This window comes from Malaclemys terrapin, chromosome 4 (genome assembly GCF_027887155.1).
Source record: "Malaclemys terrapin pileata isolate rMalTer1 chromosome 4, rMalTer1.hap1, whole genome shotgun sequence".
Taxonomy (NCBI): domain Eukaryota; kingdom Metazoa; phylum Chordata; order Testudines; family Emydidae; genus Malaclemys; species Malaclemys terrapin.
The window spans coordinates 41,568,205-41,594,876 of NC_071508.1; the positions used below are offsets into that span (position 1 = coordinate 41,568,205).

The following is a 26,672-nucleotide window of genomic DNA, read 5'->3' on the forward strand; positions in this document are numbered from 1 at the left end:
TCAGAGGCACAAAGTGACAAACTGCTGCTTTTTGCTGCTGGGACTGTGAGAGCCAGCTAGCTAGAGAGGGAGAAGCAGGCAAATAAAATTGAACAAAGGATAAAGGGTTCTACAATTACAGCTGGTGTTGTGCAAACAAAGCAGTGAGGGAGAAGCAAGCAGAGAGGGAGCCCAAGCGCAACCACAGGAAGAATTCTGCATTCTGCAGTGTAGACACAGCCAGAAGAGGCGGATTAAGTGCAGCTCGTGTACACTAAAATAGAAAAAAAAAGTTTCACTGTGGGAAAGAAGACCTTCAGGAAATGTGAAGTCCAACAGGAGAGCAGAGAAATGGCAACTCTTGTGGGCAATGTTGGTGAGTTCGATGAAAACCAGAAATCATGGGTAGTGTACCTTGAACGTTTTGAGCAATTTCTTGCTTGCAACTCCATTTCAGACATGCAAAGAGTTTCAATCTTGCTGACAATGATGGGTTCAAAGGCATATGGACTGCTGTATGACCTACTGTCTCCAACTGTGCCCTGAACTGCCACGTCTGCAGCAATCCAGGAACATTTTTTCCTACCCCGCTGATGAAGCAGAGTAATATTAGTTCCATCAGTGACATCAGGGAAGTGGAGATTTGGAAGCACAATTTGTTGCTGCTCTCAGGATGTTGTCAGAACACTATCAGTTCCAACAAACATTAAGTGATGCCCTACATCAGGGGTCTCCAATACGTGGGCCATATCGATTTGTCCGGCCCCCCAACCAATATCGCATCGGGAGGCGGGACCCCAGTTGGCAGGAGTCCATGGTGGGACCCCGGCTGGCAAGCGCATGTCAGACTAGTGACAAACATATATTTGTTGTGTTTTAGTCCATTGCTATTGGGGCGATTATGTTGGGAAAAGGACAGAAGAGAAAGGTTGATTCTGAATGTCGCGTGTTTAAAGAACAATGGAGTGTGGACTATTTCATTATCGAATCAGGTAGTAAAGCATTGTGTTTAATATGTAACAAAACTATCGCAGTGCTAAAAGAATACAACATTCATAGACATTATGAAACTAAGCACTTGTCGAACTACTCTCAATTTATGTGAAAGCTACGTTCAGATAAATTAGAATCCATGAAAGGTGGCTTATTGTCACAACAGTTTATATTTAAGAAGAAGAAAACTGAGAATGAAGCTGCAACAAGAGCCAGCTTCCAAGTGGCACACCTATTAGCAAAAGGAGGAAAACCATTTACTGATGGTGAGCTAGTTAAAATATGTATGATTCAAGCAGCCGAAGCAATATGCCCAGAAAAAGTAGATTTATTTAAGACAATTAGTCTTTCGGCGAACACAGTTGCTCGCAGATTCGAAGACATTAGCAGTAATATAATTTTCCAGCTGAATGAAAAGGCTAAGAAGTTTGAATGGTTTTCCCTCACACTTCACGAGTCAACCGATGTTTCTGTTGCAGCTGCTGTTGTTTATTCGCTGGGTCTGCAGTAATTTTGAAATTACAGAAGAACTAGCTTCTGTGCATAGTATGCATGGAACAACCACAGGTGAAGAGATTTTCAAAGAAGTTGAAAAGTCACTTTCTCAATACAACCTGCAATGGAAACAACGGAAGTGCGTTACAACTGATGGAGGTAGAAACGTGCAGTTCAAAAAAAAGTTTGGTTGGACAAATCTACAAAGCTTGTGAAAGCCTATGATTCTTCATTGCATTCTTCATCAGCAAGCATTGTGTGGGAAATATTTGGATTTGTCATGTGTTATGGAACCCGTAGTTTCGACCATGAATTTCATTCGCTTGCATGGACTTAACCATCGTCAGTTCCAAGCATTTCTGATGGAAATAGAATCAGAATATCACAATTTGCCCTACCACACTTCAGTTCGATGACTTAGCTGTGGAAAGGTTTTGTCACGATTTTTCGAGCTTAGAACTGAAATTGAAATGTTCTTAAATAAAAAAAAACGACCTCTACCTTTACTCACAGTGAATGGCTTTGGAAATTAGCTTTTTTTTGTAGACTAGACCAAGCACATGAATGACTTCAGTCTTAGACTACAAGGGGGAAAACGGGCTTATCTGTGACACGTACACCCAGGTGAAAGCATTCAGGCAAAAACTAGTTCTTTTCGAGTCCCAACTGATGAGGGACTGCTTTGCTCATTTTATGCGTTGTGAAACGTTCAACCAAGAAACTGAATCATAATTCCCAACTAGGTTTGCACAAGAAATCATTTCTGATCTGAAACTACAGTTCTAGGAGTGTTTCTCTGACCTTGATGTGAATGAAGGAGAAATATGGATCTTCCAAAACCCATTTGATTGCGATCTCGAAAAACTGCCACCTGAACTTCAAATGGAAGTGATTGATCTGAAATCCAATGACTTGTTGAAGGACAAATATAAGGAAGGAAATCTGGTAGAGTTCTATAAATGCCTGCCAAGTGATCAATATGCTCATGTTTGGCACTACTTATGTGTGTGAAAAAACATTTTCGATGATGAAATATGTGAAATCCAACTACAGATCAACCTTGTCTGATGAACATTTACAATCAATTTTGATGATACGGAACACTAACTTTGAACCACAGCTAAATGCAATTTTGTCAGAAAAACATCAGTACCATACTTCTCACTAATCCTAAAATAATATATTTTTTAACGATTTTGCATATATTTAATTTTTTCACAGTCGCTTTGGCCCGCGAAGCCCCTTCAAAAATCTAATATGGCCCTCGTCTCATAAAGTTTGGACTCGCTCGGGTCTGCGGGCTGAAGCTGAAGCCTGAACCCCACTGCCCAGATTGAAGCCAAAACCTGAGTAATTTAGCTTCAAAGGACCCCCTGTGGTGTGGGGCCCCAGGCAATTGCCCTGCTTGCTACGCCCTAATTCCGGGCGTAGCTTTTAATCTACTGGATATGCAGAAAAACAACTGTTGTGGCACAGGTGGGCCATGGAGATTTTAGAGCATGTTAGGTGGGCCTCAGAAAAAGGCTGAGAACCCCTGCTCTGGAAGACACCTCCGTGGTTTTGAAGACTTATACTGGAGATAAGTTAGTCCCCAAAGGGATACTCCAGATGAAAGTTAACCTTCATGGACAATCAGTTGTTTTACCCTTGTATGTGATTGAAGGAAAGTATCCACCATTCTCAGGCAGATCTTGAATTGAGATGCTCAAGGTGAATTGGATTAAGATCAAGGTGATAACAAAAGCAACTTGAAATCAAGAAACACTGGGCAGACATTCCAAAGTTTTGAAAAAGAAGTTGGACAGATGAGCAACATGTCAGTGAAGCTCACTGTTAAGTCTTTAAGGTGTTTCCTGTTAGCCACATACATGATGATGTACATAGATTAGGGAAGTTTTTTAAAGTAGGGTGGGGAAATGTGATGCCTGTCCCTTTAAAGATTGGAGCACTGCCCCTTCCCCAGTGCAAAGCCTCACTTTCCTGTTAGTTTCAGTTTTGCTGAAGAAGAGAGGGGAAAAGACATATTAAGAACAACAATAACAGTGCTCGAAGTTAACTCTCCAAAATGACAAGAAATATTACGACGGTTCTCTGTGTATATATATCTTCCTACTGTATTTTCCACTGCATACATCCAATGAAGTGGGTTTTAGCCCACGAAAGCTTATGCCCAAATAAATTTGTTAGTCTCTAAGGCCTGGTCTACACTGGGAGGGGATCAATCTAAGATACGCAACGTCAGCTACGAGAATAGCGTACCTGAAGTCGATACATCTTAGATCGACTTAGAATCACTTACTTCGCGTCCTCGCGGCACGGGTTCGATGGCCACCGCTCCCCCGTTGACTTTGCTTCTGCCTCTCACCGAGCTGGAGTTCAGCAGATGACGGGAGAGCAATCGAGGATCAATTTATCGTGTCTACACTACACGCGATAAATCGATCCCCGATAGATCGACCGCTACCCGCCGATCCGCTACCCGATCCGGCGGGTAGTGTAGACGTACCCTCAGGTGCCACAAGTACTCCTCGTTCTTTTTGCTGATACACACTAACACGGCTACCACTCTGAAACAAAATAACTTGACACTGAAATTAGTAGAAAATTAAAGGTTTTGTGTTTCTTACCCAACTAAAGTCATTTTTGTTGGCCCTTGAAGATTTACTTCTGATTGGAATGTGGCACTGTTAGCTACTGATTGTAAGGATCCATTCTCAAGCTATTCAAAATAATAAGCAAAATTCTGTTTGTGCTAAGTTTTAATAAAGACAAATCATGTCTGTGACTATGAGAATGAGACAGAGAACAGTGGTCTGGTTTAATCAGGCAAAAGTTACTAATAAAACTAATGGAGGCACAGATCTTGGGAAAATATGTAATCACATTCTTTAGAAAGGTTCGATATGCCAGGACCCTTGTCCTCATTATTACAGAGAACTAGCAGTAAGTTTCATTTATGCTGTTCAGCACTGGCCCAGTATTTTCATGCTGCTGTCTAGTCTGGGTCCAATCTCTTTTTAATTCCAGCAGTCAGTAGCCACTGGCCACTGCCACTGATGTTTTCCATGGAGTTTAAATGTAATAAACCCTTTGACTGACCCCAGAAAATGTGAAATTTAAAAAGAGAAACAACGGTTAGGACCTTTTTTGGAGAGGATCAGGGAAAGAAAGGCTGGGGCTATGTTGGGAGGTTATACAGATGGAAGGAGAAAACAGGGAACTGTTGAGAAGAAGAGGATGGGAAGGAATGTAGATGTAACCCTTCTGCCCATCTAAGTTGGCAGCAACAAGGGCCGGGTTCTGTATCTAGGGGTTCCGTTTCAATAACGCAATGCAAAACCGGCTCGAGCCCCCACCCAGTGACCTGGGACAATTACATACCATCCCCTGGGTGCCTCTAAGAGGCAATACTTCCCCTCTCGCAAGCATGGAGTTTGAGTGTAGCAGAAAATGTTTAATAACATGAGGTAAACGACATCAGCATTAAATTGGAAAAACACCACAAACAGGATTCATAACACAAACCATGAGCAAAAAACCCACCCCAGCAAATTGGGCTGTGTCCTTTCCCTTTGGGTCTTGAATCCAGCAAACCAAAAATCACCCAGAGTCCCCAAAGTCCAACAGCCCCAAAGTCTCTTGGGTCCAGCAACCACCCAAAGTCCCAAAAGTCCAACAAACCCCCAAGTCTCTGTCCCTGGTCAATGCAGCCCCAGAGTAAAAGGGGGGCACGTAGGGTGTTAAAGGGCACCTTACGTGATCCAAGGCCGGCCGGCCGTCTCTCCGTGAGGTTCCGCCGCAGCCTTCACCACGAGCCAGTCCACTTCCTGCCGCCCCACGAACTGCTCCGCTCTACAAGCTGCTCCGCTCCGCTCACCGACCTGTGAGCCGCTCCAGCTGTCCCCGCAAACAGCTCCGCTCGCCGTTCCTTGGGCCGCTGCAACCGGCCCCACCAGGCTCCGCGCCGCTCACTGCTCCTCCAGTCATCCCCACAAATTGCTCCGCCAGATGCTTAGCAATATAGCTTCAGGCTCCCCCACTAGTTAACACAGCACTCAGTGATCTCAGCTCTTAATAACTAGCTCTTTTGTGATTTCAGCTCTTAACAATTTCAGCTCATAGTAGAGGAGCCCCAGTGCTGGTGCACCATTGGCTCAAAGTGAATTCAGCTCAGCACGCTCTGACATTCAACAGTGGAGAGAGGAGGTGGTGCAATTGGTGTGTCAAGCCCTTGGGTACAAATACCTGTCCCCATCCTCTCTCAATTCACTGGGTTTTGTAACCCATGCCCCCTGTCAAGCAAGTGCTACTTAGGTAATGGTGAAGGACTCACTCAGTCCTTCTGTCATACAACAGTTCCACTGGCCTTGATTCACAGAATCAGGGTAACAAAACTTTATTCTTCCTGCCCCAATAACAGAGAAACTGGGGATCCCCACCAGCCAAAGTAACCATTTTCAGTTGCTGTTGTTTCATGCCAGGAGAGTAGATGTGCCTATGCAAACAAGATCAGTCCCTGAAGTTCTTTTCCACACTCGCCATAATTCACCACCAGATGTCAGGGTAGAGCTCATCCTGACTCTGCTTACATCGAAATATAGAGGATACAGAAAGATATGGAAAACAAAACTGCAAATTTCTTTACACCACATTTCCAGTGTGTCTCACCCCTGACCTGCAGACACCATCTTTATGATAAGAGAACACTTCAGGCGCCTTACTCCATTCAGTGCTTGGGGTTTCTCTCCTCTCTTTTTTGATATAGACATTTATCCACTAGGAATTCGCCTGAGCCACAAATTCATCTGACAGATTTCATTCAAATTCATATCATTCAAATCACACGTCATCAGGTAATAACTCCCAGTTACTATTGATTTTAACTCTATTTGTACTGACAGACTAGAAATTCAGGGCTTTCTATCTTCTTATCAGGCTTCTGTCCCTTTGTTTTATTTAAACTAACACACTGTTCTAACAACTACCGCGGTGATAATAGATAAATAACAAGGATAACAACCTGAATACTTATAAAGAGTAATAACAATGAACATTTTAAGTCCTAACCAGGGTGAGTAGAGGAGAGGGAAATCCTACTGAAGTACAACGGAGGATGCTTGCCAGAGTGCTTACAATGGCAGAAAAAATTAAGGCCCAGCATACGTATTATGCATTGGGTTGTGATTGCTCCATTTAAAAATTTGACATTTTAAACAAACACTCACACACGCACACAGAAGGCAAAAGTGAGTTTTAATTCCAAAACCATTTCATATTTTATATATGGTGGGAATTTCTTCCAATTATGGCTCAATCCCCCAAGGTGCTGACCACCTTCAACTCTGACAGATTTGAATGGGAGTTGAATGGTAATTGGCACCTCACAAGTGTGAATTTTCAGACTGCTATTCTTAGCTCATGTTCTCTTTTCAAAGCTTCTGGATGAAAAGTTAGAGTTTCCGCCTTTCCAGGCAAAAATCAGGAAGTTATGATTTCATTTACAAACAGAAACAAGTCTCTAACACCTTGTCTGTATGGTGCCACTACAGGTGTGTGATTTGTAGAGCACACTAAACTGTTGCTTTCTGACTACCCTGTGTAAACTCTGCTGACATGAACTAAAAGGTACCTAGTTCACATTGATGTAGTCCTGTTTCAGACAGGACTATGTTACAGGGCCGGCTCCAGGCACCAGCCTGGCAAGCAGGTGCTTGGGGTGGCCGCTCCGGAGAGGGGCGGCAGGTCCAGGTATTCGGCGGCAATTCGGCGGATGGTCCCTCACTCCTGCTGGGAGCAAAGGACCTCCCGCCGAATTGCCACTGCAGATCGCGATCGCGGCTTTTTTTTTTTTTTTTTTTTGGCTGCTTGGGGCGGCCAAAACCCTGGAGCCGGCCCTGCTATGTTAACTCAGAGTAGATAACTTTTAGATCATGAAAGCCAGAAGGGTCGTCACAGAGCAGTTAGAGTGGAACACTTCAAAAAGCTCTACAAATCACACACCAATAGTCCAGATTGTGGCAGTGTGTAGACAACACCTGAAACATTTTCCAGTTATAACAGCTCATATATGAACACCAAATTCAAGATCTTGACACTGTAATAATTACATTCTTGCTAAAAGGTATGTTCTTAACACTGGGTTCACCTTCATTCTTCCAAAAATGATATTGAAATCACAGGCCCCTATATATCTAAGATTATTGTACACTGGATGCAGAGCTAGCCAAGCATTATACAATAACATGTACATAACAGCTAGATACTCCGATTTAAAGGGTCTTTACAGAATTTACAATGTATTGGTTACTTCCCTAAGTCGAATGAATATCCCATTTTATGAATAAATGAGAAACCCTAAGAGAAGATATGACTGTATATTTACTTTTTTCTTCTTTTTTTTTTTAAAAGGCTTCCTCACCTGTTGTTCATTGAGATCCACTTTACCTGGAATTGGGAAAATTTGTCCCAGCAGAGTTGTCACAGGGTTAGGCACATCTGATAAGAAAAAGTTTATATGAAGTTAATTGGATTGCTCATAGGTCATAAAGTTAAGCACATGCATAAGTGTTTTCAGGATCAAAGCCTAAACTTGTGGGAACAGGTGTGCCATTTAGCATCTTTAAGCCTTTCTTTTCTTAAAAAAAAGACATTTCCTGAGTTTATCTTTCATCTCCACTTCTTTGTCATAGATTAGCTTGGAACCAAACCCATGCTACCCCCACAATAAATATTGTTAATGGAGGGCCCAGAAGATATCTCTGCAGAAACATCTCTTTTAAATTTGCAAAAGGGTTGCATTTTGGAATTAAATACTAAACAATTGCATACAGCCACCAAAGGCTATCACCAGTTTATCAACAAGTTGACCATCGGAGGCCTTTACTCTTTGACATTAAATGTATCAGAGTATGTTTAAAAATACTCCAAATACAAATTTTATAGCCTAAATACCTTTACAAATAAGTAACTGACAGAAACTTTCATTGTATTTATTTTGGATTCTTATTTTTCTCTCGACTTTCTTCCCCAGACCTGAAGAAGAACTCTGTGTAGCTCAAATGCTTGTACCTTTCACCCACAGAAGTTGGTCCAATAAAGGATATTATCATGCCTACTTTGTCTCTCATATATCTTGGGACCAATGTGATTACAACAATGCTGCAATCAGAGTTTGAAAAGTCCTTTGGCATCATTAGCAACTGTAGTGTCTGGGTGTTAGAGCAGATTGATCTTAACCTGTCAGTAACCCTTCAAAACCAAGAAGTTATTCACTCTCCTTTTTCCAGAACGTTTAGTCGTGGGGAGATATTTTCCACACATAACTCCTGTGCTGCAATGCCACTTAGCTGAGGCCAGGATTGTTGTGTCTCTGCTGAAAGCCTCATCCTAGGGTAGCAGCATGCAAATACCCAAAGATTACAAGCTCTTACTTCTCAAAGACCGGTTGAGTTAGGCTGATACTGTGCAGCCTATCTCATCCTGCACATGGATTTGTAATATCCTACCAGTGAACCCTCTGGGACCAACTTCCTTGTTAGGAAAACAGACTCCTGGCGCCACTGAAGTCAAACGGGAGTCTTGCTATTTTAGCTTCACTGAAGCCAGGATTTCACCCCTGACACCCAAGGCTTGATGTTTCCCTTCCGGTGTTTATCAATGTGTTTTATTTCAATACTGGAGCCCAATACACAAGAATTATACATAAGTGGGACCAGCCCAGGGGATTATAATGGGACAGCACAGCTTTCACCATTAAGTCGTCAGGCTGAACTAGACTGGTGATTGTTGCACCAGACAGCTGTGTGAAATATGCTGGTGTCCCCGGCACAAAAACCACCATTGCAACAAGAACCTTCAATCAATCAAACAGCCGAGGGCTAAAGGGACAGAGACATTTGGGGAATATGCCAGGCACAATTGCTCCCATCACCCACTCTCCAACAGCTCTGGATTGAGGCCCCTTGGCAGGGCAGCACGTGCAGTACCTTGTGCTTGGGGACACACTGCAGCAAAACTTGCTCAGGGTCCTTCTTCCTCTGCAGCGCTATGAAGTTCACCTGGTACAGGCGCAGCCTCTCGTACACCTTCCTGGCGATGCCGCCGATGTAGGTCTTGGTGGTGTACCACAGCCAGTACCTGGGGAAGGGAGCAAATGAGGGAGGGATTCGTCTGCCAGCAGAGAAGCCAAGGGCACGGATGGAAAGCTGAGGGGGTGGATCTTAAAGTGACGCTTCCTTTTTATCAATGGGGAAAGGCAAAAATTAGGAAAATCTGGATTTCAAGGGAGCTTAGTCACAGGCACCATCCTGTCCCCTTGACACAGGTTATCCTCCAAAAAGCAGATTCCCAGCCCAAGAGTGAGTGAGAGAACTTTCAAATGAGGGGCAAAGGTTGCATCAGCAGCCTATGGACGAGGGAAGGATTCCGGCAACTGGGAGGAGTGGTGACCAGGAACCTCACTATTGAATGGATATTGGTTCTGAGTGGGAATGTACTAGCTTGAGCATGGCCCCTTCAAAGAAACCTGGCCTACAAGGGCAACCACGAATCTGCTCACTGCAATCCGGTGGGACATGAAGTGAGGAGAAATAGAACCCTGCCGGGACACAAAACCAGCTTTTTTCCCCAGTGCAGCTGTACTGTGTGCCGAGGAATTGGGAGCATTAACTGGAGGTATAAAGCTACGGCATTCCATCCTTCTTAAGGGGAAAGAGCAATCCTGGCAAGTCGCTGGAAGGGAAACTGGGAACAGCGGCAGCACGGCCCCTGGTCTGGGGAAAGGTGCAGCTATACACCTTCTAGCCTCTTCTTCAAACACTGTCCGTGAGTGGGTCAGAGCTCACCAGGAGAAGTGGGTGACTTCAAACCGTGCATAGAGGTGGGTGAACTCCAGCACCACCTGATTGGTGATATCATCCCAGGTTTGGGCTTGCAGGTTACCGTGAAGAAGATGCAGCCTGGAACGATCTAGGGTGAGACCTAAAAATCAAGAGACACAAGCCTGTTTAGTTTTAGATGAACATGGATTTTTTTGCCTCGCTTGTTGCTTTACAAATCCAAGTGCAAAGTAGCTGGAGCCTTAAGTAAATTTTTTTTTTTGGGGGGGGGGGGGGGTTGTTTTTTTTAAGCCACAATTGCTTACATTTGGGAAATGCCAAATTCCAGCTCATCCAGGGCACTTCTTTGAAAAATATCCTGAATTGCTATTCCAGTGGGACTCCTAGCCTTAACGTGTCAGCCACTTGATTACCTCCTAAGCAGATGGATTGCATGACCTAAGAGGTATTTTTCTACCTCTGACTCCTTTATGTTTGTACAGCACCTGGCACAAAGAGGCCCCAATCCTGATGGGGGCCCCCCATGTGTCCCAGGGGCCTCTTGATGCCAAATGGCAGGGGGCACAGGAGATGCCTAGGATTTTAAAAGGGCTTCCCTGGGCCCGATGTCTACATAATAGAGTGCCAAAGGGTGGCACATAAAGTCTCTACCAACAACCAGTAACACAGTGGTCATCCTAATCACTGTGAGATGTATGTACAAATACTATTTAAGGAGTTGTGTATCCATACTGAAAAATACATTCCTAAGATATGCAAGTTACGACAGGTCACCAGAAGGTGATAAACATGCTCCTACCAGGCAGGAGGGAAGAGACAAGTATCTGTCTAGTCATGTGTGTATTGTCCGTGTCCTTGTGGAGAACTAATTACAGACTGAACCAAATGTTAAGAGATTGTGAAGTTGACAAGAAAAAAAAAACTCACAGGGGGAAAAAAAAAATCAATCAGCATGGGGAGCATCCTGTTTATAAGTTTATAAATGGAATCGTGGAGGTATCACTGGGGGTACAGAGGTGCACCCAGGATCTTTCACTGAGAGGGCAAACTGAAGGGCACAGCCAAGCCTGGCTGAAATACACTGGAAGGATTTGGGGTGAGCCTAGCTCTAGAAGACATAAAAGTAACTAGTTAAATAAGTCTAGGTTCTAGAATGCGAGTTATGATTTTACTATATAGACAACCTTTTGTTTCTAATACGCTGAGACTTGCTATCATGTGACTCTTCTCTGTGTTAAATACACTTGTACTTGTTTTCACTGTAATCATCGGTACGTGCTGTGTGGTAAGTGGAGCTGTGAGATGAGGTGGAACTGGCAAGCTGGAGGACGGGGGGTACTGTTCCTTTGGGAGCAGTGGATCTGTGAATTCTGTGAGTCTCCAGTGGAACAGGGGTTGGACACTGCAGGGGGACACTTGGAGGACTCAGGGGCTGGTGTATGCCTATTGTTACAGATTTGCCCGTTACTTTGGGATATGCTCATTTATTTGGGTTACTCTTTTGGGGAGGGGAAGAGGGGGGTTCTGTAATTCGATCAATGTACTGCTTGTGTCACTTGTGTTCTCATACAGAGCTCTACTTCTCCCTTCTGCAAGTCCCCTGCCAATGGAGCTATCCTGCAGGACCTAGGTTCCCTAGGGCTGGGTTTCTCCAGCTCCAGAACCGGATGAACACATCCACACCCACGTATATTAACAGAGCAAGCCTGAGCAGACCGGGTCAATCAGCAGTGTCAAGCTGACCCCTTATGTCTCTGGACTCACTGGGCTGGATGAAGCAGCATTTTCAAGCTGCCTCTCCTTATATGCCCCTGGGCTCCATGGACTGGGTCAAGCAGCACTTTCAAGCTGTTACCCTTATGTGTCCCAGATTCAGCACGTCCCTATCCCCACTCTCTCATCACAATTGTACTGGCAGTAACCTACTTGATGAGCAAACCCCACAGTATTTTGGGTGCTGCAGGGATCTTTAGCTTAGGTAAAAGAAGCATTGCTGTAGAGTGAATGGGGGAAGCTAAAAACACAAAAGAGTAAAGTTCAGCAAGAGAGAGAGAGAGAGAAGCAACCAACTTAACCACAAAAGTTATTTATTAAATAATAGTGATAACTACACAAGGAGGGTTAAACCAACATAACATAAATTATTAAAGGTTAATACCTAAGGTAGAAAGGAAAACAGAGAGAGAGAGAGAGAGAGAGAGAGAAAGAGAAAGAGGGAGATCTCACGCACTCCATAAGGCTTGAACTGGTCGGGGGTCCCAGATGGTGGTGGTAGCAGCTCAGGGTCCTGAATGCTGGAGACAGGCAGAGCCCCCAGCACGATCAGTCAGGAGAAGATGGAGTCCCAGTGGAACTGATGCAGAGTTTGGATCTAAGCATCAGAACACTTACTGGAGAGTGAGTAGGAATTTTTGTAGAGAAAATACAGTGGTTCAAGGGAGAACACTAGATTTGTTTCTAGGTAAACTGATGACTCAAGGGTTTTCTTTAGGCTAGAAAATAGGAGCTGGTCACTCTTGGCTATGGGTGGTGTTTTCTTCCAGGGAGCTCACAATGCAGCGAGGCTACTTCAGTATTTTAGATATCAATCAAGGATTCCTTACTAGAATTGGTCTGATAACTGCTGAGCTGAGTGTCGGCAGGCATAGGTTCATTAACATCTGGAGCAGAGATTCCCATGATGCAGTGTGTCCCTGCTTTTCTGGTCCCAGAGTTCAGTGCGGTTCTCTGTTCTCCATTCTGTATGCAAATTGAGATGTCTCCCTGTCCCATCTTTCATGCAGATGAGGCTAGGGGAGTTGTCTCTGTTCTTCATTCTGTATGCAAATGGAGATGTCTTAATCTTGTCACCCTTGTCAGGAGGGGTCTAGATGTGTCTCCCAATGCCCTTCACTGCTCTCTGCAAGTTTTTTTCCTCTGATGGATTTTGGTTTAAGCAGAGGCTGGGGGGGGATGTCTTTCATGAGTCAGGCTGGATACTGCACCCTGGTTCCCCAAGAATACAGGGCTGACTGGTATCACTATCGCTAACCTGCAGAGGGACAGCAGAGCCCACATGGGCTGAGAGGGAAGTGCTTGTGTTGCCCATGGCTGGCAGAGTTGGGGAGCTGACCCATAGCAAATACAGACAAGGTTTCCTCACACTAAGGGCAGGGGGAAGCGAGGTGCCTCACAACCCTGAGTACCTCTGGGAAGCGTCACAGCCTGTTGTGCGCTATGCTAATAGAAACAGCAAGAAAGCCAAGGGAGATCAAAGGAAAACCGGAATTAATAGGCTTAGACAAGCGAAACGACTCCATTTGCCAGCATCCCCTCCTACGCACCACCCCCATCTCATCCAGAAAAATGTCTCTGTGAGCAGGAAATCAAAGATAAATTAACCAAAGATAAATTAAATTGTCAAGGCAATTGTCTTTGTGTGCCATTTCAGTTGGCTGCATTAGGCCTCACTTCCTGTCCTAAGCTACATGAAGTGAGGTTTGAGCCTCGATGAATAGTGACCACGTTATACCCCCATGCAGACAGCAACAGGCACTCTGGGAAAACCTGCAGATTGGCTTCTAGCTAGGTTGTTAATGCTCTGGGGCAAGAACTGTCTCTCCTATTACTCATCTGGACAGTGTCTAGCACAATCTCAATTGGGGTCCTTGTGTGATACTGTAATAATAATAATTCTAGACTGGGGGAATGGTGGCTGCATAGCTTTACAGCTCCCCCCTCACCTCCTAAAGTCCACAACCATTGGCAATTGAATCACTTCCCCTCCCCCCATCTAATATTCATCAGAGATTATTCTACAACTCTTTGCTTTTAATTTAATACCATTATGGATGCTGCTCCATCTCCAGATTTTCTATAAAATCCCCAAGAGCAGAAGCTGTCAGACAACCCTCTGGCAGTCAAGATGGCTGAGCAAGGAGATGCTGCCCCTCCAAGACTAGCAACACCAAGAGATTCAAGAGATCAAATCAGCGACTCAGGAGACAAAACGACAATAAATAAATAAATAAAAATATTTCTATATGCCGATGACATTCTCCTGGTTATTAAAAATTCCAGATCCATTCCAAACATCCTACAAATGATCAATTTTAGCAAATTCTATGGCTCCAGTACAAATTGGGATAAGTCTGAAGCAGTGAAGATCCCAGGAGATCTAGTTGTAAGTGGCTTCTCCTATAGGGACATATAGATGTTAACAGACAAACCTCAGATATCTTGGCATCCTATTCCCAAAGGAAATTAAAAACAGTCAAGGATAACTTCACCCCATTAACCATGTAAATAATAAGCAATTTAAATAGATGACAGGCACTACCTCTCCCCCTTGGGGGGAAAATAAACAATTCAAATGGATGCCCTTCTCAGGAGCCTTTTTATTTTGAATTCCCTCCTTATCCATAGTCTTCCCTTTTATTTTACCAAAATCGACATGGTCAGGTGCTTTCTGTGGGGTGCTGGTAACAAACTAAAGTAGCCTTGCAAAGAGTACAGCTCCCGATCAAAACACGTGGTTTGAGATTTCCCAACTTTAAACTTTACCATCAGGCAAACATTCTTAGCCACGCAGCACAGTGGCTCCTTCCCTCATGCTGTCAAGCCCCAGACTGGCTCCAGCTGGAAGCAGAATTGGTTGCTCCTTTTCCTCTTTCCCTTTCCCATGGTGCTGCACACACATTACTACCGATTCGCTAAAGAACAATTACCAGCTATTGTGGAGGCAAAAATACCCGGCGTAGCAAGTCTACTGAATTTAAAAACAACCCCCTTCTACATACCAGGGTCTCTATCTAACCTGAAACTCTAGCAGGCAACCCCATCATTTGGAAAGTCTGGATTAGGAAAGGGATTTTGACTATCAATATTAAAAGAAAGGTTCAATCTAGAGTTTAAGAAGGAGTGGCAATATATCCAACTTAAACACACCATCTCCCATCTGTTTGGCCTTTGATATCTGCGATGCCTCTGACCCACCTGAACTGCTTTCATATCTCCAAATATTACTCCAATTGCCAAGACCTATGGCACAACACTATATGCACACTTGGCCAGCAAATTTACATTCAATTGGAGGAGGAACTAGGCCAATTACTGTCTGCTCATCAATGGAAACGAATTTTAGCCAGTGCTTCAAACTCTTCCCTGGACCTTCATTTAAGATTATTCCAGCAGAAAATCATACAGAGGATTCTTTGGATCACTCCCTAACTGTTCAAAACAGGTGCCACTAAGTCGGACAAATGCTGGTGCTGTGGTTCAACAGGTGCTAATTTAACCCGTGTGCTCTGGGAATGTGTATGTTTTGGGCAGAACTTAATTGCAGAGTTAATTTTTTCCAATGAAATAAAATTGGGTTACCAGCTAAACATGTACTTTTAAACCTAATGGATGTTAACTAGAAGCACCTGAAAAACTGTGGTAAGCAGAGCACTAATAATTGCTCAAAGGCTAGTACTACAAAAATGCAAATCCAAAAAAATGACCAACTATTGAAGACTGGAGCATAGACATTGTAAGCCTGGCTACTATGATGGGCGGAGATTTTCAAAACAGATTAAAGCACTGCTTAAAATCAATGGGAACTGGGAATCCAAAACAGCCATAATATTTTTGATGAATACGTTGTGAAATGTACCAGAGATCACCCTTATTGGTCTAGATCCTGTATTAAAAAAGACCACTTCCCAAGCATCACCAGGATGTACCCAGTCCAGTTTTGCTTCACCTTTATTAGGCGAATATTGCAGCTAAAGAGCAGCTTGTCAGTCTCTGATGTTGGTTCACAATATAATCAATCCATATTCTGCGCACTGCTGGAACCTACATCTTTACATTTCCTGAATTGCTAGCGTTGGAAAGCCTGATTCTACTTGCAACTCCAGTGGAGTCACTCATGATTCACACCGAGATCGGAATCAGACACCAAATTTACAACCTTACCGTTGCTTTCATTTACTCTTGTGCATTTAAACAGCATGTAATATTTGTGAAGCATTTGGGGAGCCAGAAGGCATTAAATCAAAAGGGAGCATTTTCTGTAGATGGCAAAGTATAAGTGTTTTCCCACCTCCCCAACCTCTTTTGATCCGTTACTCTGGAATGAGGGAGGAATATCTTGTTTTCATGGGATGGCATTGGTGTCAGTATTCCTTTATGATGAAAGAGGACCTATCCCACCAACACTCTTCAGAAAGCAGTGGGAAATATTAGCAGCCTATTACAGTTCTACTACTACTGATGTACTAAGCTTTGTGGTTAGGAATATCAGGGTCCAATGCACAAACCCTGAAAGGTGCCGTTTGTTCACAGTTTAGTTTATTACATCAATTCCCTGGGGGAAATTGAAAAATAACCTAGCAAGTAGTATGATTTTAGCACAGCTTTCCATTGCCATTTCTGGGCATATACTAACTTGTGACCCCTGGAGGTAGTGGGAGCTGAATTTTAACTGGCCTGAGGAAATCCACAGTGGAATTCTGAGAGAGGCAGAGCAGGGGACCGGCTCTGGACTCTGGATCATCTGTGATCTCTGCCAGCTCCTCTGCCGACACTGGCAACACCTGGCGGTTGAACAATAATCAAATCAGCTTAACGTCTGATGCCTGAATACCTGAGTTCATTGGGGCAGAAAGAGGGCAATGGCCCTGTGACGTTATCTGATTAAAATATGACCACATCAATCATTGTTGCAACCACTGTTATATATTTGCAACAAATCTTGTACAAAGGTCATCAAGTGAGGCGTCTATGAAAAGGTTCTGATTTGCTAGTTCTGATTATGCTATCTGTATGCATGTGTCATTTTTGTATTTGAAGTTATGAGTATTGGCTCTATACCTGGATTTCAAATGTTTGCTCCTGGGGTTAAGCCCACAAGATATTTAGCCAGCACATCTTGGAGGGACTATTCAAATTAAGTGGCTCATCAAGAAACACTTAACTGACAATGGGCCATGGGAGACGCCCATCTACATCCTGCAGACATTCCATTTGAAGTATAGGTAATGGCTTCCTGCAATGACTAGGTGAAATGCATGGACATGTGACTTGTCCATGTGACTCCAATCACCATCTTGTTACTCTATTTTTCAAGAGTAAGAACAAGGAGATTCCCGCCACATGGCAGAAGAGATAAAAGGCCCTGGAAACTCCTCCATTTTGCCTCTTTACTGCCCAAACCTCTGGACTATGCCAATGGGAGCATTCTAACCAATGAACGGAGGACTTTCCAATGATTTGGAAGCAGCCAGAGACTTGGCTTACCAACTTGCAGCAGTTTAGTCCATCACTGCTGCAAGCCTGAACCAAGGAGGTTCATTTATTTTATGTATTTGATTCCTCTAACCAATTTTAGCTCTCACCTTTCTTTCTTTTTATGAATAAACCTTTAGATACTAAGGACTGGAACCAGCGTGATTTTTGGGTAAGATCTAAGTTATATATTGACCTGGGGGTATGGCTGGTCCTTTGGGATCCGAAGAACCTTTTATTTGCAGAGATTGGTTTTAAAGAACCACTCATCTCTAAGTCTAGTGTTTTCGGTGGTAATACAAGGACTGGAATGCCTGAGGAAACTGCTTTTATGACTTCTTGTTAGCCAGGGTGGTGAAACAGAAGTTTATTTTTGTTGCCAGTTTGGTATATCCTATGAGGGATTAGCCACCAGTCTTGGAGTGTATCTGCTGTATTTCTCAGCATTGTGTCCTGAATTTGGCACTCTCAGTTGTGACCCAAGAAGGAACGGTTACAAGCCCCAACGGCTCAAATGCCAGGCCTGACTCAGTGGCACTGGCTGGCTGCCAAGTGGGAGTGTGAATCCTAATCACTGAACCATATTCTGCTCAGTTATACTAGTGTAAACTTGGCAAACAGGGCCCTGATCCAGATTGAGTCTTCTTGGTGCTACTGTCACACATTTAATTAAACAGCTACCATGACCACCCCCCTAACTTTAATGGGGCTGCTTCAGAGTTAGAACAGCACGAATAAGAGTAAAGTTTAACCCTCTGAATCTCACTCGCTGAGCTGGTCTGTCATGCTTTTCGTTCTTGGAGACTGAGCAAGAGGCTAAAGCTGCACGTCCCTTGACAGTGCTGCCTGCTGGCTTATCGAGAGCCTTGGTAGCAGGGCTCTGAGCAGAACCCCCTTCAGCCTTCCCCACAGAAGGACAGAGGGGCCAGGACTGTATCAAGGACGGTTGTATGGGAGAGGGGAAAGAGACAGGTTTGTTTATGTTTTTTTAAACAGGGTACAGGATTGGTCTTGCCGACTCCCCTGTCCCACAAGCCCCAGACTGTGACCCGCCCAGATATATTTATAGCCTGGAAAGGTCAAAGCCTTGGGGAATGTGGCAGGAGGTGGGGGACACAAAGGGAAGAACATTGCAAATTATTGCCATAATGCATGAGTGCAGAACTCCTCAGCACCCAGCACACCAGCTGAGGTCAGTGGCAACTGCAGGCATTCAGCACTCTGAGAAGTGAGGTACTCAGGGCCCAACCTAACACCTATTGACTCCACTGGGTATTAAATCAGGCCCTACCTCTGCAAGATGTGCTACCTTTCTCAAATGCAGTCACCACAGGCTTTTCTTGCCGTCACAGCCGCCTGGGCGATAACGAGCGGGGAGGGGATGGGAGACTCTGCAAGGAGGGGACGGGCCCTTAACCCCCTCTGGAATCACAAACACCGGAGGAGCAGACAGTCAGCATGAGTTCCCCATCTTCCTGTGGGCGGTGGGGCTCAGGCTTCTGGCTTCAGCCCTGTGGTGGCAGGCAGCAGGCTCCGGCCGCTGGTCTTTGGGCTCACCAATCCCCTCATCACCCTTGGCCCCCACTGCCTCCCTACCCACCTCCCCATCCAAGGCTTAATTTGTCCCCCAGCTTGCCAGGGCTGAGTAAGTCTGCTGTGAAAAGTGATATTTGTATGTTTGTTAATATCACTTTTCACTGCTCCCAGCTAGCTAACAAGTCTGCTGCCGTGAAAATTGATATTAACAATCATACAAATATCACTTTTCACAGAAGCAGACCTACTAGCTAGCAATTCTTAAACAAACAAAAAACAGCAACCAAAAAAGCAAAAGAAACAACAGCAACAAAAAGACAAGAACATGCAAAGCACCTTCTTTGTGTTTCTATTCTGTTTAGGTCCAGTAAAGAATAGAGACAACTGTACGTTGTTATTATTATTGAGTCTGCAAAAAAAACACCTTATTATTACAATGATTTGGACTTGTATGTGCACATATTTATTTGTTTTTCCTAAAGTTAACTAAGTTTTTCGGAAAAATTGTCAAGTGGCCACCAGCAAGAGTAGGTGGCTGCATTCTGAGGCCACCAAAAATTTGTTGGGAGAAACCTAACAGATTACAATGCTTCACATATGGCCTATGTGAGTGCTAACCCCTGCCAGACAGCTAATGACCCAGCCCATTTCACAGTGGGGGAAACTGAGGCAGGGAGGCTCTGTGATGTGCCTAAAGCCAAGTCAGACCCAGTTCCCAGGCTGATGCTTGGCCTATCCTTCTCTCTCATTTAGTGCATGTATCCTATTGCCTATTCTCATCTCCAGCATAGGCCAGCAGTAATACCAGAGCTTGTGTTTTAGTTTTAACATGTATACACACCTGCAATGTGATGCTCCGAGTCTCCTCTGTGACTCCAGGAGGGAAGGTCACTTTGATGCTTGGATCCACTGTGGAAAAGAGCCACGTTCCCTCTGATGGGACACTCGGCTTGTGGAGAATAAATGCAGAGACGACAAGGAATCAGGAGAAGTGAGGATACTACAGCAAGCCATGTGTTTCTGTTACAAAAAGGTGGGGAACAAAGAAAACACAGCTGAGTGACACGTTACAGTATCTTTCAGACACATTGATTGACACCAGTTGAAGTCAATGGAGTCACTGAAAAAAAATCAATGGCTCATAATGTTTCATCGCTATATATGCAGATGTATTGCACACATTTAAATGCAAAGCAGCACCACCAATAAAGCCTATTTTCTTAAATACCTGAGAAGATATTTTCACCATCAGAGCTGGCATTTGAGGTGACTTTTCATACCCCACTCCTGGTATAAGTCACACTGCACAGACTGCAGAAGCAGCCTAGACATTTTGGACACGAGAACCTGCAGCACATGTGCTCCTGGTATTGATTGCTGGTAAGGTGGTAGGGAGAGCACAGATTGAATTTAGCACAGTACCCCACAGCACTTCACAAAACATGGAGTAAGAGGAGGTTGCAGCCCAGCAGATCTTTCAGTCCAATGCTAAATTGAGATGGAAAATTGCATTCCGGAGCTTGTAGTCTCTAGGACAACGTTTCTCAAATGCAGCCACCAGGGGCTTTTCATGCGGCCACGACAGCCTCCTGGGTGGTGATGGGAGGGGGCAAAGCATCAGCCCCTCCCCCTTCCTCCTTGTTGCTCCTGGGCACAACGCTGCAGGAGCAAGGTGAGTTCTTGACCCATCTTGGGTGGAGGGGATTTGAGCAGCAGGCTCCAGTGGTGGGACTTCAGGAACCTGGCCATGAGGCCCTGGCCTCTGACCGCGGCGCCAGGTACTGACCCCACCCTGGCTCTGGCCATGCAGCCCTGGCCTCCAGGTGCACGGCTTTAGCCTCCAGCCCCCAGTTCCAGCTGCGTGGCGGCAGGCGCTGGCTCCCGGCTCCAGCCAACTCCCAGCCCCAGACGCAGGGCAACAGAGCTCCAAGCATGGGGATTTGAGCGCCAATCCCTGGCTCTCTCCACAAGGCAGCAGGTGCTGACCCCTGGCTACAGCTGCGGAGCTTCAGTTGGCCTCTAGCCCCCAGTTTCAGCCGTGCGGTGGCGGGTGCTGGTCCCGGGCTCCAGCGATGCGACCCTGGCCCCTGGTGCTGATCCCCTGTCCCAGCTGCATGGATCAGGCGCCAACCCACAGCTCCAGCCACGTGGCTCCAGCCCCTGGTGCTGATCCCTTGCTCCAGCTGCAAGGCAGCAAACGAGGACCCATAGCTCTGTTCCCGGGCTCCAGCCACACGGTGGCGGGAGCTGACCTTGGGTGCCAACCCCTGGCCCTGGCCACGTAGCAGCGAGCGCTGGCTCCAGCCACGCAGCATTGGGTGCCGACTCCTGGCTCCAGCCATGCTCTCCTGGGCTCCGGCACCCAGTTCCGGGCTCTGGCCGTGCGGTGCAGACACTAGCCCTGGGCACTGACCCACAGCTCCGGCTGCATGGCAGCAGGCTGTGATCCTTGGCTCCAGCCATGCAGTTCCTGTCCCCAGCTCCGGGTTCTGGCCACGGGTACTAAGCCCCGGCCCTGGCCGCAGGGACCAGGCCCTGGCCATGCAACAGTGGGGTTCATCCCCTACCCCCATCGCCTCTGGCCCCCACTACCTCCCATGGCCCTGTATCCATTTCCTCCACACCCCGGACCCTTCTGCTTTCCTGACCTTGCTTCCATCCCTGCCCCATTGCCCTGGACCCCCACTGCCTCCCCCTTCGGCCTCTCCATCCGGGGCTTTACGGGTCCTGGGGCTTGCTGTGAAAAGTGATACTTGTATGTTTGTTAATATCACTGATCACTTTTCATAGCCTTCCAGGCAGCTACTAAGTGTGCTGTGATATTAACAAATATACAAATATCACTTTTCACAGCAAGCCCCAGGATCCACTAAACCCTGGATGGGGCAGAAGGGCCGAAAGGGGAGGCAGCATTATTTTTGTTATTGAGTCTGTCAAAAAACCCTACAAATACGCATTACAATGATTTGGATGTGAATTTGTGCATATTTAATTGTTTTTCCTAAAGTTAATTAAGTATAAGTGTCAGTGTGGCCACCAGTGAGAGTTGGTGGCCGCACTCTGAGGCCATCAAAAAATTTGTTGTGAGAACCCCTGCTCTAGTAGCCACGCCTCTGTATTAGAGATGAGGGCTGCAGGTGCAATCCCTTTATACCAACTGGACACATCTCAGGTTCATGAGAAACTTCCAAGCGAGCCCTGGGGACTGGACAAAGTCAAGTCCTGCCCCCTGCTGCAGGGCAAGTCAGATCTCCTGCCTATGACCAGGAGTTAATCCAACCTGCTCACCTTCGGCTTTCCTCTCCGCTCCACCTTGGTTTGCAGGTCGCTCCAGCTCTGCCCGTTGACGGTCCGAACTACCACTTCTCGCTCACGCAGTGTCAGAGGGGAGTTGGAAGGCATCCAGATCTGCACTTCCTGGAGGGGACAACAGGGCATTTCCATGAGACACCAACAGAACGGCACCCTTACTCTGGAGACATTCCCTTACCTGGGCAAGCAGGGGAGGCCAATGTGATGGGGTGTGGCAAGCCTCCGTGCTCCCCACCACCCCTGGAAACAGCTTTCTGAGAGGAAAAGAGCAGTGAGCACTAGATCTCTAGGCTTACCTAGGGAAGCATCGCAGGAGCAGGCATTGTGGGAACCATGGAGAGCTTCTTCTCCAGCAACACCCAAACAAGGCCAAAAGAAAAGGAGCTGCCTGCTGCTAGCAAGGTAGTTCCTGGCTGGAGACCGTGGTGTGAGGAGAGATGCTCTCTAGGTTACAGACAAAGGAACCACACTGGGCCAGGGCCCATTGCTGGCCACAAATCGGCAGGTGGGGCTCAGGAAGAACCCTGCTGATTTAATTCTGGGAAGGGAATTAAGCCCCAGAAGGGTAAGAAACCATTTGATTTATGGTTGGCCCTGAAGGGCAAGGGACTGCTTCTATCCAAGTTGGCTGTACCCTAGAAGGGATCTGAGCTGTGTGACCCGGCCAAGCCACAGAAGACCCACAGAGGAAGGCTGACAGCCTGCCAGGCATGTTGGGAGCTGATGAGAGCAGCAACACCACGCCCAGAAACTGGGGGACGGTCACAGGAGTAAGTGCAATCCATCACAGGCAGATTTTAGGCAGAGAGTGGGGGGTGGTTATGAAAACTGATCTCTCCTGCAGCCCACCAGCCCCAGATTCCGCCAGAACCGCTGCCCCCAGTTCCCTGACTATGCTCCGGACAATGCTCAGGTGGGGATGTTGTGCAATGGCCTCCAAGAAAGCTGAGGATTTTCCATGCACAGGCCAGTGAGCTCCTGTTGGCCATGATTGGCTTTACTGGGCTACTCATGTAAGTGTCCATCAATCGGGCACAAATCCTTTTTCTGGCAGACGGAGATCACCCCCAGGGGCCGGCTCTCCCCCTAGGAGGAGTTCATGAGCTGGGAGGGAGGAGGTTCTCATTGAGAGAACAGCCTGCATCGTAGCAGAAGGGATGGGGAAGGTGCGGGGACAGCGTGCTGCTGGAGGGAAGACACTGGCCTTTTGGGGATTTGCCCTGGTGCTGAGAATCCCTTTCAAATTTGATCCTTGGGACTATTTACAATCAGCGATTTGTGGTTCAGGGATCCCAGCAGTCAACTTACTGAGGCCTGGCAGCCCCACAACATGATCCTTTCAGGCCACAAACAAGGATTTTCTGGCCCGTCATATTTGCACATATGAACCCATGATGGGCTATAACACACAGAGTTCTGCCCAGCCCCGTCCTGCCCCTCACGTGGAATTCCTCCTGCTGGAATACAACCCCATGAGGCCGCAGCTCCAGGACTTCACTCAGCAGGATGTCATGGTGCCTCAGTTTCACCCACTGCGGGTCAGGCGAGAGCGTTTGGAAATGGATCGTTACTGAGGAGGTGGCAGCACCCGGGGGGAAGTAAAACTGGATGCCGCAGGTCAGGATGACTTTGCAGCCATCGGGGGTCACAGTAAAGCTAATGAAAAAGAAGAGATGCATGAATGACATCTTGCAATGACTCGCATTGGTGTATACAGTGTTGCTGGAGCCGTGTGGGTCCCAGGATACTAGAGAGACAAAGTGGGTGAGGTCATGTCTTTTATTGGATCAACTTAATCTGTAACGCACTAACCCCCCTTTCTATCCTATGACTATAGGGGTGTTAATGGGCCACTTCAACGTGACTGGTCCCTTAGAATATGCACTAACTACTTTTGCTAAAAAGCTATCTGTTCCATCTTGCATGTAGCTGTGACACTCCCCAGACCTGAGGAAGAGATCTGTGTAGCGTGAAAGCTTGTTGCTCTCACCAACAGACGCTGGTCCAATAAAAGATATTTCCTCACCCACCTTGTCTTCCAGTGACATCACACGCCATTAAACTTTTGCTTTCCTGTGTCTCGTGACCTGCATGTAATGGAGTAAAACTCTGACTTGTCTATTTGGACTGGAAACAATTTGGGGCAGAAACTATCCCTAATAATGTGTATGTACAGCACCTAGCAAAATGAGACCCTAATCTTGACTAAGGCATCTAAGTGCTACTGCAATACAAAATAATAAATAGTAACAAAAATAACAGAGACACTGCGTGAAATACCTGTCCTCATTGGGTACAAGGAACACTCTTCCTAGCTCTCCTGAGCTGGATTCATCTGCAGTGAATCAGAAGAAGAGAAGTGAACAGGGGTGGGTAGCAGGCAGGCTGGAGGCAGACAGTCCATTGATTTGAGGGGTGCAGGTGATAAAGGAGCATTCCTCTTGCAACACTGTGCTCATCAGGGGCTGGATCCAAATTCCAGCGAAGTCAATGCGAGATTTTCCATATCCCCCCCATGGGCTTTGTATCGGGTTCCACGGGAGGATGGACAGAGGTCAGTGAACTTTTGATGCATCTCTTTTCCTGCACTTAGCAGCTATTGGCTGGGCTGTACTGGCATCGCTGACTCTTCCCTACCTCTGTCTGTTTACAGTGGCAGATTAATGATTTTGCCGCCCCTAAGCCCTGAAATAATTGCCGCCCCGCCCGCCCCTGGCCCCGCCCATTTCCCGCCCCCATTCCAACCCCTTCCCCACAGTCCCACCCCAATTCCGCCCCCTCCCTGCCCCTATTGGATCCCTTCCCCAAATCCGCGCCCCGGCCCCACCTCTTTCCCCAGCGTGCCTCGTACCCCCCTCCCTCCCTGCCCCGTGAAACAGCTGTTTCCCGGCACAAGTGCTGGGAGGGAGGGGAGAGAAACAGGACGCGGCAGCACTCTCACGGAGGAGGCGAGCTGGAGCAGGGGAGCTTCTCCGTGGGTGCTCAAATTTGCCGCCCCTGCAAATTTGTCAGCCTAGGCGATAATACGTCGCTGCCTGTTTATGATCTAAATAGCAGATGCTTTTCGGGATCTTTTTGCTTGCAGCTTGAGGACTTTCCCAAGAGGCTGACTTCCTTTTGCCCATTGACTTTCCCACAACCCCACTTCTGCATCACCAGCAAGACCTTTCCAATGATCAGGCTGAGCAAAAGCATCTCCAGAGATTTTTTTTTTACACCTTAGAACTGACTCAAAAAATTAGAATCCCTCCCGCAGAACTAGCACAGCCTGTAATTGAAGACACTGGCAACCTAGTGTCATAACTTCTGGATAGCCTCCTCTCCCTTATACACCCTCTAATACAAGGAAGCCCACATCTAACTTAGATTGTAAACTCTTTGAGCGAGGAGCTCACTTGTGTGTGTCTGTGCAGTGCCAAATATACCTGCAATGATGCCATATGAATAATGATCCATTTTCTCCCCCTCATCTCCAACAATCACATTCACACACCAGCTTGTGACACTTGCTAGAGCCTGGGAGCAGCTGTCTGAGATGCAGTCAAGCCAGGGACTCAATTACCAGATTGCAGGGGGATCTCAGGTTCTCCTAGCGGATTGCCCCGCAGGTGCACAAAGGGAGAGCGCTGGATCTCGGGGGGGATGGAGCGGAGCCAGTTGTTCTGCAAGTCAAGCCTGGACAAGTTGGGAAGGCTGGCAAGGGATGCGGGGACAGTCACCAGGAGATTGCTGTGAAGATGCAGCTGCTGCAGAGACCGCAAATTGGCTGCAAGTTAGAACAAGAAGAAAAATTGCTCCCTCCCCAACTCGGTAAATACATGAGTAGTGATTCTAACAACCCCCAACATCATACACATCCATCCCCAATTCCCCTCAGCAAGCACCCAGAGCACCACCCCAGCCTGCCTGCACCAGACCCCCAAACACAGACACAAATCAATCATGAGAGAGGCACAAAGCTCGTGGGTTCAGAGAATTAGCAGGTTGGGACAGCAGTAAGTTCTTTGGAACAGGGACTGTCCTTTTGTTCTGTTTGTACAGAGCCTAGCTCAATGGGACTCTGGTCCATGCCTGGGGCTTCTAGATGCTACGGCAATGTAACAACCACGGCAGAAACCTGGGCATAGTAATGCAAAAATCAAAGCTGTGGAAATAGGCCCATTCAGAATACAGGTTTGAGATCTCAGAGTCCAGCACTGAACGGCTTTCTGGATTGGTCTGGACTCAACACAGATGTCATTTAAAACCGAACAACCCATCAATATAATT

At 46.4% G+C, this 26,672-nt stretch overlaps 1 pseudogene; it reads right to left on the reverse strand.

The window, feature by feature from the left end:
• The window catches only part of LOC128835372 (p53-induced death domain-containing protein 1-like), a 43,558-nt pseudogene that overhangs the window by 13,662 nt on the left and 3,224 nt on the right, over positions 1-26,672 (reverse strand).